The sequence below is a fragment of the Podarcis melisellensis genome, assembly GCF_964234715.1.
Source record: "Podarcis melisellensis genome assembly, chromosome: 1".
Lineage (NCBI taxonomy): Eukaryota > Metazoa > Chordata > Lepidosauria > Squamata > Lacertidae > Podarcis > Podarcis melisellensis.
The window spans coordinates 74378103-74393498 of record NC_138528.1 but is presented as its reverse complement, the minus strand read 5'-3'; the positions used below and the strand labels follow the sequence as shown (position 1 = coordinate 74393498).

At 41.2% G+C, this 15396-nt stretch overlaps 1 protein-coding gene across 15 annotated transcripts in view; it reads left to right on the top strand.

The window, feature by feature from the left end:
• Positions 1-15396, top strand: part of BRSK2 (BR serine/threonine kinase 2) — a 402463-nt gene that overhangs the window by 224491 nt on the left and 162576 nt on the right. The gene's annotated exons all lie outside the window — the stretch shown is intronic.

Sequence of the window (15396 nt, the reverse complement as noted above, 5' to 3'; positions counted from 1 at the left end):
TTTATATTGTTGTTGTTAATGTGTTCTGGAACATTATGGGTTGTGTACAATAGGTTTCATTGACTGAGATTTCTGTTAAAGACTTGTGTAAATTCCATACATGTTACTGGCATATTATGGATTTTCACTTGTCTGGAGTGGTACTCCCCTTTGCTCTCCCTCTGGCCACTCCAGTGCGAGTTGCTAGGAATACAGGAAACTATTGTATACTGACTCACACCATTGGTCCATCAAGCTTAGTATTGCCTACACTGACTGGCAACAACTCTCTAGAATTTCAGAAAGGGAACCTTTCCAGTCTTGCCTGGGAAGTTCCGTCACTGAGACACAGCCTGAGTCTGAGTTATTAATAGGACACAATGCTGGAGTGATCCTCTGCCATATATGAAAGTTGTTAGGGGGCGAGGGGGAAATTGTTATGACAATGACTGGCTTAATACTGGTATCTCTTTCCTAGTCTAAATAAGTGTGCCTTAAATAATCCTCTCTCCCCATTTTACAACCTGTGCAGGGCAAGAGGGTAGCTTTTGCTCTTCCTTCCCTTCCCACCACTATGATCACATTATGCTTCTTTTCCCTCTCCCCTCCCCCTTTCTTCTCTATTGACTCCATCTTCCTTTTGGTATAATTTCCCCTTGCACTCTCCATCATTGTGCTCAAAAGAGTATATTGTTTCAACAATATACATCGTTTTAGTTCTTGCTTCCTCCGCTCAACAAAAGTTTACCTGCCAAAATCTCCATGTCTTCCATATTGCTCCCTCTGTCTGGATTGCACCACCCTGTTGTATTAGTTTTGCATGCTTCCCTTTAATTTCTTCTGCAAAACATATAATAGATCTGTAGATTTAGTGTTCAGGAGACATCACCTAATGTTTTCTGTTTCTGTGAAGGTCTCCTTTCTGCCTCGACTCTTTAATAAGCCCTGACCCTTGACTTTATTCTCTCTTAAAAAGAAGTAGTAGTGCTGGCCTACATATTTAGAAGAGCGATTGGGACCATATCACTTTGAAGGCCAGGTGGAAGAGCTCATGACAGAATGCTCTTTCACACATAAACTCCCTACACATTAACAGATCAGAGAGCAAAGGTTAGGATGATTTTCTACTAATGCTTTACCCTTCCTAGGCTCAGAGTTGTTGCCATGTGGGAACATCCTCCATCCTGCATTCTGTAACTATATAGTTCTGTACATGCAGATACTTCTATGCCCTGGACACAGAGCATCCATTTCACCTTCATGCCTATATAGTGCTTAGCTCTACATCACCACCAAGAAATATTCAGGTCACTTACACACAAACCTGTTTATTGAGCATTAATTCTGATTTGTTTGCAGGGAGGTTACATGTTATCGCATACTTCCCAGTGCATTTTCCTGTCACTTTCTTTATCGCAAGAAGTCTGATCTCCTGGGGAAGTGGGTTTGTTGCTTTTTATATACAAAATTGTGCAATTGTTTTTGTTGCCGACATTTCGATTGTGAAATTGCTTCAAGGTATTTTATTGGAAGCCATTTCTAAATGCAATTAAATAAATACATACAAAACAAGACCTCACAATCAGCTATAATTTCTCAACCTGAAATTGCTGGTGTGTTATTGAATGCCACCTCAAAGCAGTGACAGTCTTAGATGAAACTGATTTAATAAGTTCTTTGATAACTATGGCTAATGGAAGTTACAGTATACAGTGGTAACTCGGGTTACATACGCTTCAGGTTACAGACGCTTCAGGTTACAGACTCCGCTAACCCAGAAATAGTACCTTGGGTTAAAAACTTTGCTTCAGGATGAGAACAGAAATCGTGCTCTGGTGGCGCGGCAGCAGTGGGAGGCCCCATTAGCTAAAGTGGTACTTCAGGTTAAGAACGGTTTCAGGTTAAGAACGGACCTCCGGAACGAATTAAGTACATAACCAGAGGTACCACTGTACTGTTTTCATAGAAAAGGTTTCAAGTGGGTTGGATTGAAGCATTACTAAAATATACCATGAATATCAGACAAGTGACTGGGCTAGTATTTTACTTACCAGGGAATAATAACAAATTAATATTGCATGAGGGTAATGGTAGGTTAATGCTAGGCAAGCCGGTGCCATGGGACATAGGATGAATTTACCAAACTCTCTAATATTGGGAGTGAAAGCTATTTTTAAATGCCCTTTTTATTCCCTCTGAAATTTCCTTCCAAACGACTCTGAAATAAATCCCCTTTTGTAATGTTCTTATCCTTTTTTCTTTGATGAATTTTCTCCCAGCCCTCCTACTCTCTCAGCTGTTCCAGAATTTCTTTCCTAAATCTCCTCTGTCCTTCATTAACCTCCCAGTGTCCCTCACCGCCCAGCCATGACCGCACGGAAAAAGCAAAATGGAGGGAAGTAATTGTCCATTTCTTTCTTTTTTAAATTAAATCCTTGATGTTTAAACCTGATGTCCAGTACTTCATCCCACAATCTGTCCCTTTTGACATGGCCTTTCATGAAAACATACTTCGGTTTCCACCTTTTTTAACCCATGAGAGCTTCTGCACTTTAACAGATTAATGACGGATAGAAATCAACAACTTGAAGACTTTCCTAGCATGGAGCTGCAGTGATGGGAACACTTTGTTATGCAGTTGTAGCATGTGCAGAGCCTCTGACCCCAAAAGAGTGGGAAACAGAGTTGAAGACAGCTTCACTTAAAAGAGAGTGCTACCATATAGTCTCTCTACTTCAGGGCCAGGGACCATTTTTCAGCCAAAAAGCAGCATTCCTTTGTGAAGGGTATGATCCTGAGATTCCCTAACGTATGCTACTTCATGGTAGTGGTAGTTCATTTTTCCCATCCTAGGGGGTGATGAGCATAACTGAGACTGCTTTTCTCACCTGTTCAGGCATTCAAGAACAATGGGGGTGGCACATCATACAGGTTTCTGCGGTGCCATCTCTGGCTCCCTGGCACTACAATTTTCTGGAAATTAAAGTGTTTCAGAACCACTGAAGTGGAGAAAGATAAGTGGAAAGTCAAGTACTGGAAATGCCACCATAATAGACAGGGTTGTAATACCAACCTCTCTCCCATTTTCACTCCAGACTTCATTACAAAATTAGGCTCCGACCCCTCAGGAATGTGAGGAGCATCTTGGAAACGTATGGTTTAAATCTGCTGGGATGGTTTCCAACGGGTGCTAGCTAGCTAGCATGTTTGGCCACAGTGGGTATTGAACCTATAGGAACCAACTCCTAGTGGCAGAGGTCCCTTCGCCCCCCCCCCATAAAATATTTGAGGGGAGTGGGGCCCCCAAAGTTGATGGGTATTGCCATTCAAATGGTGTGCATGTGCTGTGTCTTGTGATCGATTATGAAGGACAGGGCTTACCTCCCCCCAAAAAATATTTTACTCAGGTTGCCACCCCGGATGGAACCTGAACCTTTCTGGAAGCAGGAAGGAGTCCCATTCACTTAGCCCAAAGGTTGTACTGTGGTGTTTTTGAAAGAAAGAAAAAATGATTTTTGCATGTTAAGTACTTAATAGAGTGAATACTTAAAATAAGAAACCAAGACTTAAGTGTATGTGTGTACAGGAGTTATTCTTTGAGGACAGCATACACCATGCTGCATTGCCACTTAGTCATTTGGTTATACATACATCATTAGAGATTTCTGCCATTAATATCTTATAACTTTCAGATATCAAATAAGAATGCACAAAGACATGTAAAAGTTGTGTTTAATTTTAGACTACTCATATTAGCTTTTCTGCCAGTTTTACTTTTTATCTTGTGGTAATCTGAAAAGTTTAAGAACTCTGCATTTCCTGTTTTATGCAGTTGCAATCTAATTGCATACTGTCTGTAATCCTCTGCAAAATGCTACATATTTTACACACCAGATTTAAAACCCAGTTTTTTCTTGCAGTAGTAGAAAATAAATCGCCTATGCTAAATAACTTTTGCAGCATGTGATGATATAGTTGGAGAATGGAACAATGCCAGGACACGGAAGCAGAGAAAGTCCTTTTAATACCTGTTCAATGGGTTTAAGTAGCTAGTTTTATTTTCAGTGAGCTGTCTGTATGGAAGGTAGATTATACTCTTATCTCCTTATGTAGGGGCATATGCATTCAGAGTATCTAACCTTTAGAAAAAGTTCAAATTTTGTTAACGTGGGGTTGTGATTGCGTAGGGCTACATATGGAACAACTGACTTGATGCAGGATCAGACAAAAGGACACATTATCACAAAATTGGAAGGGAAATGAAAAAGAATTATTTACCGGTAGTTCAATTCCATGCTGATGCAGGAAATCTGCCGCTGCAGCATTCCTGATAGGTGGCCATTCAGCCTCTGGACAGATGCAAATGAAGTCAGTATTGATTATGATACATATCCATAGCACACTCTTAAGAGCCGCATGTCTTTGACTATTTGAATTGTTAAAACAACCCGCTGGTGGCGGGTGAACATTGCTGCTTCCCCTGCTGCCATCTTGCTTCAATTTATTTCTTATTGTATGCATCCATGGATTAAAAAGGTGCCTGCAAAAAAGAAAATGGACTTAAACCACTCTTCATTGTAAGCAGACATAATTTGTTCTGTTAATGACAGCATGTTTCTTTAGACAAGCTTTCATCATGTCTGCACCGGGCCCATGCTTTTCAGCTCACATTCTGTCCCTAGTGTAAAATATAAAAACCCTTGGATAGACTGGTACAGAAGCTTTAAGAAAAATTTTATCCACCCGCCGGTGATTTTGCTCCACCCGCTGTATGCATTTTCTAAAACACAATATCCCGCTTCTAAAGCAGAATTTGATCTTTGGGTGGTGTTTTAAAGTAATATCCAGAGGGAATATTTGTGCATCTGGAGACTGTTAACATTAGAAATTGAAACTTTATTATAGTAACATCAAGTGGCTGATTTCAACTGCTCAAAGCCAGTTTGATTCATTATGGTAAACACTACTTTGCTGCTGGGCACCTCCCTCTCAGGCTGTGCCATTGTGATGCAGGAAGAATGTAGAGGGTTCTGTGGCTTCTTGACATATCAGCCAAAGCACTGTAGGCTACAGATAGCAATGGGGAGTATCATTATTCTCAAAAGTTGCCCTCTGTTTTCTCATGATCAAGTGGATATCTCTGTAATAAGTGGGTGGGGAAAGCTTTGTAACACCACATTTTCTGTGAACCGATAAGCTGAGATTAAAAATGACTGAATTAAAAATGCCCTTGGAGAACATGTATAATGGGAGTTCTTTGCCCAATCATGGCTGCTAAAAATTACGCAGCAGTGTAAAAACATTACTAGCTCACCACTCAACATCAGTGAATTGCACTGAGGTCCTTACTTAGTGTGTTTACTTACCTGAAAATTAATTCATTCCTCTTGAGCAGATGGAGACTGGTGATGTGATGAGAATACAATGCGGAGACAGACAACAATCATTCTAATAAAAATTGAGATGTTGAGAAGTGAGTATATAGGCTTACTATGCCAAGACCTGAGTAACCCTTTCGTTAGCAGATGCAGCCTCTTCACTTCTACATTTACGCTATAAGCAATCAAACCAGTAAGCCTAAAGTTAACCATAGTTTACAGTTTGATATGAACTGAGAACTGAGAAACTACCAGCCATTTCAAATATTATGATATATCACAGTTTATTGCAGACTACCCCAACTTTCCAGATGTTTACGGTCTGCAAATAAAAACATCCTAAAGATCCCAGGCCACAGAGAGGTTAGGCTGGCCTCAACTAGAGCCAGGGCTTTCTCGGCCACGGCTCCAATCTGGTGGAACGCTCTGTCACAAGAGACTAGGGCCCTCCAGGACTTGACATCTTTCCGCAGGGCCTGCAAGACAGAGCTGTTCCACCTGGCCTTTGGTCAGGGCGCAGCCTGACCCCCTCCTCTGGCAACCTGCACAGAATTTTGCTTGATGGCTGCCATTAATTTGATTTTAATTAATTTTATAATGAATGTTTTTAGAATGTTGAACTATTTTTGATTGTTGTTAGCCGCCCTGAGCCCAGCTTCGGCTGGGGAGGGCGGGATATAAATAAAATTTATTATTATTATTATTATTATTATTATTATTATTATTATTATTATGTTTTAGACTACAACTTCCATAATCCATAAACATTCTCCATGCTGGTGATGGCTGATGGGAATGGTTGGGGAATGTTAGAATGAGCAGCAGTGGGCCTTGAGCTCCTGTCATCCAGCATGGCCATGTGATTGGAAACATTTGCCCCCCTTTTTTAAATTAACTGCAGTTTAACATTAACAGAAGTTCATTTTAGGAATGCTTTGTTGAAACAAGCCAGCTTGTTTGAAGTTAACTATAGAATGCTGGAAATATGCCAAGAATATTTCACTTTGTTAGGTTCAGAAGAAATGACAAGCTGCAGTTAATAAAGGGGGGGGGAGAACAATAAAAAACCAGAGTGGAAGCTTCTTATCTCCTTGTGGCTGTGCCACAGGAGAAGAAAGGGAAGCAGGCAAGTGGCATGGGATTAGCTGTGGCTTATTAATGTCAGCCAGCACTATGTTTGTCAGCTGCTGAACAAGTTAGGACTGTGGTTTAATATTCTGGTTTATTCCAAACCTTAGTGCACCAGTTCTGATGAACTGAGAAGCAACCAGGGAAGCTTCCTTTTTTATGGCTTCCACTTTGAAGGGAGAAGTGGCTGTGTGTACAGGCAAAATTCTTGGTCATACCTTGTCTTATTAAGCCATGATATGATGGGTTCAAGAAAGCTCTGCTGAAATCTGCCCTCCAATTTCTCAAATGTTTCCCCTTGTGAAACAGGCTTCCATTTTTCTGCTTAAATATCGGGGGACTTAAGAATTTCTTTAGAATGTTGGTGGATGTTAAGCTTTTACTGTATCATTGCGAGGTGACCAAATTTGCAGTGTATGGCTGCCTGCACTTCCTTCTCTTGAAAAAGACCCATGGAAGGATTTATCTCATGAAGGATTTATCTCTGGGCTTTTATTAAGGGCAGACACCTGCCAGGCTGCATAGTGCAGATCACTGATGAGAAGATTTGTGGAATAATAGAAATGATGCTCACATGCACCCTCGCCAACCTCAAAAGAAGGCAAGGGCAGCAAAAACTCTGCAACCTATCCATGAGAATTTCACTGAATTTTCCCCCTTCCCTTTGATAATTTTATGATACAATTTATTTTCTCATTAATTGGTGGATAATGGTTAAAAAAAAAATGTGTGATAATTTTTTGGCACAAAACTGGGTTTCAGAAAGGGCAGGAAGTGAAAGGTCTTGCAGCAAAGCCTTCATTGTGTTGTTCCGGTTTTAAAAACTTTCGCCAGTCATCTGTATTGAAGAGACCGCCTGGTAGGTGTCATGGGATAAATTCATCCATGTGCTTATTTTCATTAGAATCCTCTTGATGTAAAATTCAAGTAATATTTCTATAAAATTAGTTTCCTCTTTTCAAAAACATCTATAGTATGCACCAATTCCACAAAATTAGCTCCAACATACATTATCTAGAATAAATATTCATATGCAAATGCTCATTAGAAACCAGGGAAAGCTGGTTATCAGTAGTCGGTTTTTCTGCCATCAAATATTGTATATTCTCAAGTTTGCACTCCATTTTACTTTTGCCCCCAATTAACCAGATCTTGACACCTGAATAACTTTGTGGAGTCATCTACATATAATTACAGGCATAGGGTAAATTTTTCTTTGCAACACAATTTAACCTATGAAATGTCTCTCCTTGTCTGTTCAACTCACCTCTTGCCTGTGCATCACTCCAGATCTCCAGTAAAAGCTTCCATACTCTTTTTCTTTTACCATTTCCTATTTTTGATCCACACCTTCCTGAGTGTGTGAAAGCTATTTTGAGGTAACACTCTGACAAACTATTATTTCTGTATTGTTTGAAAGTTCAGGGATTTCCAGGTAAATAATTATAGGATCAGAACTGCCACCCTTATTCAGCAATTAGCTCTCCTCCATGTTCCCTGACTGACATATGTAAGAGGGACAAAGTTCCCAGAATATTTCACAGCTGTTGGGCAGAAGATCAGGCAGGCTTGCCAGCAACCTGCACCACAACCCAATGGAGCAACATGTTTGCATGCTGGCAGGTGCTCGGCTGGAAGGAGTCTAGGAACCAGCTGTGGACAACTGCTTCCAGATGCAGTTGACCCTGAAATAACACAGCAGACTATATGCTTGCCTGCTTTTATTGTTGTGATAGTTTAGTGCTCCCATAAAGCCCTATTTATGCATTACTTGCAGGAAGAGGGTAATCATGGTGACTGGGGCTGTGTCGCCTTGCATTTAGCCCCCCGAGGTCACACAGCTCCTCCCACCCCTCACCATTGCCACCCTTGTCATAACTTCTGCAGCCTGCTGTACTTGAGGAGGTTTCCCATGTAATGTGGAAACTTGGACAATCTAAATCACATGGGGAACCTCCACATGAAAAATAGGATCTGTAGCATTACAAACTCTTCCTCTTTTCCCTCTTTCTGGCTCTGAAATTCATGCAGTTTCATGTGCCACACTGAGGGAGAGGTTTCTGCTTTTGACATGGTCTTGTACAAGGTTAAACTAACATAAATATAGAAATGGTGTTGTCATGACCTCAGAGTCCAGCAGCAATTGAGATTCTTGAGTTGAAGGCTACAGAGTCTCCAGCTCAGAAGCCAGTTTAGGTCCAGGGCTCTGAGCATGCTGCTGGCGATGCAGAAACCACAGCACTTGAGGCTGATGGACAGAATCCCCCAGAAGAACCTTCTGTACCACCACTAGTGGCACAGGGAATGTCCCATGCAGGAGGATATAGAAGAGAAGAAGGCCCATTTTCAGGCCAGAGAATTGGCCCTTAAGAATCTGATGCTCTTCACAACAGGGGTCAGAACCTGAAAGAGGTAGTCTGGAGACAGAGGCTTAAAAAGGCGCAGTCTGCTCTCAACCTTTTTTGGAGCACGTTGCTCGCTCAGTTATCTGTGGTTGCAGCAACTCCTGAATTCATTTCTTTTCCTAAGAAGCCTGTACCAAATGTAGTTCATCCAGACTTCCTGCATCATTAGCATTATAAATACTGAGTTCCTCCCTGTTGGTTTTTCATTTTGCAGCACAGCATTCCTTTCTTCTAAAGTAGACTCCTGAGCTCCAGTTCATTAAATGGAAGGCACTCTATGCAATATCTAAGGGATGCTCCTTTAAGTACTCAGTGAGAAACAGCTAAAAAGGAGACTACTTACTTTGTCTGTGTTACTTGTGTGTACTGGAACTTCTTATAGTGAATCTTCTCATAGTGTAGAACAGGTTCTTATTTTTTCAGCTTTTCACTTATCCATTCTGAATGTGTCAAATTTTGGTTGTTAGAGGGTAGAAGGGCAACACCTTTTGAGCTGGGTTCATAGCTTGGGAGTGCTTCTCAATCCAATATTACTTCTGGAAGCTCACATGTTGGCTGTGACTTGGAGCACTTAAACCAATTTATGTTGGTGTCCCTGCTTTCCTGGAAAATACTTATCTGGTTAGTGTAACATATGCCAATTATATGCTATTTTAGTTGGTTTCAACTTTTTTATGAGCCACGTTTAAAGCAATGGGTTTCATCTTTAAAGCCCTTAATGGTTTGGGTGCACAGTATCTAAAAGACCTGACATTTTAATGAATTTGTGGTTGTTTTGTGGTTGTAGCATAATGTTTAGGGATATCACAAGAAATCAAATAAGAGCACTCAAAACTGTACCTTCACGTGTGAGGTCACTGTGGGTTGAGTAGGGTCCCATTCATCCCATGCTTTGAATTTCCACAGTGACTGTCTCTTCCTTCCCCTGCCACCACAAAGACATACCAAATTTACCTGTGGCAGTGGTGGCAGGGATGCTCCCATTCCTTGGGGGGGGTGTCCAATGAGACTTGTGGTTCCACTCCAACCATTGGCAGGAAAGGATGTTCCACTGAGGAGCTGGTTCACTCACCTTCATTGTTGCTGCCTTGCCTTCTCCTGGTGTCGTGAGAGCTCATCAAACTTATCTGGGGCTGGGGAAGGGGAGGGAGTAGCAAGTGCCAGGAGGTGCACCAGCTTCTCTGCTGAGCATCCTTTGAGATTTGTAGCCCCAATACATTCCTCTAAGGGAAAGACTCAACACTGAGGAGCTGGCCTATCTGCCTATACCACTGGACTCTCTCACTTCACCTGTTCCAGATACATTTGGTGAGCCCTTGGGGCGGGGGGTAAAACGCAGAGAGCAGAAGTTTTGAGAGCCCACTGGTGTGTTCATAAAGCATCAAACCCCTTGGGAACCTGCACCAAGGTGCTCATACATCCCTAATAATGATAACTTAAGCAGAATATTCTTTGGCTTAAGCCTTAAGGAATCTACCAACTGGCAGAGCAAGCATTAGTGTAGTAGTAGCAACAGTACATCACATTGGTTGAATCTCCCTCCACAGTAAAGAGCACATGGTGAATAGAAAATGCCTTTCAAATCAAAAGAGTGATATTGTTCATTTGTGATTATCACCACTGCCAAGGCATTTCATACTAACATCTGTGTTTAGGCCATCTTTGTTCTTCTGTAAGTAACTGAAAGAGGACAGGGTCAGGAATAAAATCACCCTCTGATTCAACAAACCAAAAGAATTTTAGTTTGCCCTCTGATGTGTCTCTTGTCAACTTGCTTGCAGCAAGTGAAGCTGTGATGAAAAGGCATCCTTTAGCTTTGTGATTGTTGTTCTTAGACCTCTTTATCATGGTCTGGTAATTTCATGTGACACAACAGTCCTTATTTCCAAAATGCTGGATCTAGGGCTACTGTGATATAATAAACGTGATTGAGTAGTGAGCAAGGCACATATTTAAACAATCACACAACACACTGAATTCTCTGCATAGATCCACCGCCATTCTCAAATGCAGCAGTTTGGTCATGTGAATCAACTTTAGGTTCCACAGGCATCATCTTGGAATATGTGAGTATATAAAGATATATAATTATTATTTCATTAATTGTCAACATGAATCATGAAGGGTTAAGGATAAGATGCAGTAACATCTCAGTCCTGGAGATTCTACAGCAGAAATTTCATAAACCATACTGCTGATGCAATTTATTTCTTTTTTTAACAGAGCACTGACTCTGCAGGGAAAGACAGCATAATTAATTAAATAAGTTTTTATATTAAAAAAAATCAGTTCAGTTATAAACAGTGGTGAGTTCAGTTAGATCAACAGGCACAGTTATCGTCTTGCTCCTCCCTCCCCTAAGCACAGGTCTTCTTTCTGCAAAACTATGTCTGATGAAAGTCCAAATATGCACCCAAACAGCAAGAGTAGGAAAGGTCCTGGGAGCCATTTTAATTTATGTTTAGGAGCCATACGAGGATGATACTGCATAATAACCTGAACTTACAGTCCTGCAATGCAGCAGTAAAGGAGGCTAAAGAGGGAGGGGGAAGTCAATGCTTTTCCCTGAAATATTTAGGGGAACTGTGTATTTGGGTCAGCTAAGTCCTAAAGCAGAATTTCTATGCCGTCTCTTCAACCCACTTTCATACATTATTGAGAAAGATGCCAAGCCTTAAAGAAACCAGGGCAAATATTAATAAGGAAGACACTTTTATTATGATAACATGCCTGTGTTTCACTGTTTTGAGGCTGCTATTTCAAGAGCCACTTAGGTAGAGAGTTTCTAATGAGCGTATTGCAATCTGGATAAGCCTGTGAAAACTGACTTCTTGGAACTTTTTCAGCACAGTTTCCAGTGTTTAGAAGCAAAATACTGTAGAGTTAGAAGGGATTGTGAGGGTCATCTAGTCCACACCCTACAACCCAGGAATCTCATCAATGACCAATGGCCATCCAACCTCAGCTTAAGAACTTCCAGTGAGAGTTTACTGCCTTCTGAGGAAGTCTGTTCCACTGTTGAACAGAAAGCTCCTCCTGATGCAGCAACCCATAACAATGTTTCATAGCAGTAAAATGGATGGAGGGGATGGCATGAATAAAAACAATTATTTTATGTACTGCCCTTAAATGGTTTTAGCCACTGTAAAATCAGCAAATAATATCTCAAATAATCTACTAAGGCAATTGAGTGTTGGGCTGATGGCAATAGAGCAGAATTCTACTTAGCAGCATAGGATAGGCCAGTAACTGTTCCATCACAGCCATACACATGCATAGAATCTGGGAACTGAACTAACAGTTGAGTCTGTATGTGTGAATCCAACCATCACCACAGCATATAATGGAAGATGGCAGAAAAATAATTAATGTTGCTGTTTTGCAGATTACATGCGTCATGATATACTCTGCCCCAAGGACAAATAGTTGGTTTTGTTTCATTTCATTTTGGAGCTTCTGGGTTTGTACAGCATTGAAATTGAGTAATTTTAAACACAAGCAGGTTATTTGCATAAGCTGGAACTAATGGTAGAACATACTGTTTTTTGGAGCATTCCTTTTAAGATGACATAGTTGCACTGAAAACACATAACCCTGGAAATTTCAAGTATTAGCACTGGGTTATGCAGTGTTGGTGATACATGGGAGCTGCAGCTTGTTTTGGCAAGGTGGTAAATGTCCTGAGAGTTGAAATAGTTGAAATAGCTTGCCCAGGCCAGCCTTTTGGAGCTTGATTCTTATTTGCTAGAGCTACTACTTGTACGAGGGATGCGGGTGGTGCTGTGGGTTAAACCACAGAGCCTAGGGCTTGCCGATCAGAAGGTCGGCGGTTCAAATCCCCGCGACGGGGTGAGCTCCCGTTGCTCGGTCCCAGCTTCTGCCAACCTAGCAGTTCGAAAGCACATCAAAGTGCAAGTAGATAAATAGGTACCGCTCTGGCGGGAAGGTAAACGGCGTTTCCATGTGCTGCTCTGGTTCACCAGAAGTGGCTTTGTCATGCTGGCCACATAACCTGGAAGCTGTACACCGGCTCCCTCAGCCAATAAAGCGAGATGAGTGCCGCAACCCCAGAGTCGGTCATGACTGGACCTAATGGTCAGTGGTCCCTTTACCTTTACTACTTGTACACGGAGTAGGGCACACTCATGCATCACAAAAAACAAGAAAATGCATCACAAAGGGGAAGCAAGGATAAAAGATAAACTTGGAGCTTGTTTACATGTATTTAGAAATAATTGCTATGATTAGATCAAATGCTATAGAGGGAAGGTACCTTCTCCTTTTACTTTTACTCACAGTAGCTGAGGTCTGTCTTTTCCGCCAACTTCTGCCTTCAAAATAAGAGGTACTGCTTACTTGAAACATTGTTTAAAAGTAAGGTGAATCTATTTCCAATGCAAGCATGAAGTGGTGGGAATCACCAGCTGTGTCACCAATTTCCCAGGGCCTCAATAGCACTTTGGCCATCCACACTGGCAGACTGTGTGGGGAGACACAAAAATGGCCACAACTCAGGTCTGAAACAAAGTGGGAGGATCATTCAGAAAACCCAAGTTGGTGGCATCGACTGAATGCTTCATAAATAGCCAGTGCGTAAGGTGTGCAAATTCCAGATGAAAGAGCTAGCTTGGAAGCTACCTTGCACGAAATCTCCCCCACTCCTGCATGCCTCTTTCCAGCTGAGATGCACTGTAGCATTCTCTTCCCAGAAGTCTCTCAGGCCTCATCCCAAAGCATTCAGTGATCCCCCTTTCCCCTAGCCACCGACTAGCTACTCAGGAAAGAAGGATGAATATTGGCAAACCATGGGGCAAGACTGGGAAAGAGGTAGTTGCTGGATATGTTAAGATGACATATGAGATAGATTCAGAAGGGTAGTTCACCAGGCACCAAAGTGATATGGAGGAGAGAGGGAAGTCCTGAAAAGACCCCACTGAAGCCACACTGTTGGTCTTCAATCAGTGAGAGAGAAGGTCTTGATTATGGGTTTGCCTGGCTAACCAGATACGTGATCAGCACGTTAGCAGAAGCACTGATTGTTCCATCACAGCTTTAAGGCTTCAGAATGTGATCACCATTTGGGTTTGGGAGGAAGGGGCAGAGAGACAACTAGACAACCATTTACAATTTGAATTTGGGCAGAAACAGAAAGGCATACAAAATGTTGCAAGCAAGTTTGTGTAAAACGAATAACAATCTCAAGGGGCTGAAGTTTTCAGTATGGAAGGGGGTGGTGTGGTGAATCAGGGGTTGTTATATATATATATGGCTGTTAGATGTAGTTAGTTTACCCCACACAGAGAGACAGCACTGTGGATTTAACTGAACTGGAGGCAACTGGAAGTATCCAGCCAGTTGTGATCTGGTGAAGGATTAGTGGCTGTGCTACCTGCTTATCAGAGTCAGCTTGCGTCTAATGATGCATATTTGTAAACAAAAAGATATTATAAAGATTACATATAAAGATTACATATAAACAGATATTATTTGTATTTGTATCTTACACTTCATCGGTTGAGCTGAGGGTGGCATACAGAAATTTAGGTTACTGACAACAATCCTGTGATGTAGGTTAGTGTGTGGCTTTCATGCAGTGAACTACATGGCTGAACACTCATTTGCTTGGCCAAACTTTAATACTCTAACCCCTACACTACACATTACAACACTCACTTAACACAAGGAAACTAAACCCTGTAGAATTGCCTCTGGGCATCTCACTGCCCAGGAGGGAGGGGAACATGTTATCTATATAGCTATTATATGTACATTGTGATTTAAACAAAGCCTAAATTTTTTTTTTAAAGCCATAGTAATTAAGCAATCAACACTTTGGTTGCCAAACAAAATCATATTAAAAAGGTGAGGGGGGAAGAAATAATTTTAATATATACAAATAGATAATAGACTTTGAAAAATGGTACACAGATTACATGTCATAAATTTTTGGGGATAAGATTTTTTTTTGTTTGTTTAGCAGGAATGTATTTTCAGCTTGATTGGGAGAAAACATTATTGAGGGAATTCTAAACATTTTAAAACAGCAACAGCAGTCATTAAGAATTCATTTTCAACAGGAAATCTGGGGGAAAATTAAAATTAATGAGGATAAGGGAAAGGAGGGGAAAACTTTGAAGATGACAGATTTTTGCTACTGAAGGCACCCACTTGATGTTAATCAGAGGCAGGTCACATATAAGTACTAGCCCTTATCCTGCTGTTATGGTCTGCAGGCTGAAATCAGTGTTGCACTTCAGTCCCTTTATGCTAGTGTGCAGCAACCACAGAGAAGGGAGAAATGAAAGTTGGATACAAAGAGAGAGAAGACGCTGGTTGCAATCACCTAACTGCCTGATTGTCTCTGCTGGTTTAGATTGGGAATATCAGTTGCTATTCCAGTTAAGCACCATAAATGATAACAGAGCAACAATGTAGGAAAAAAAGGTGTTGTGTTGCAGAGAGCCACATCATATGGACTCATAGAAATTGTCCATCTAGCCTAATCA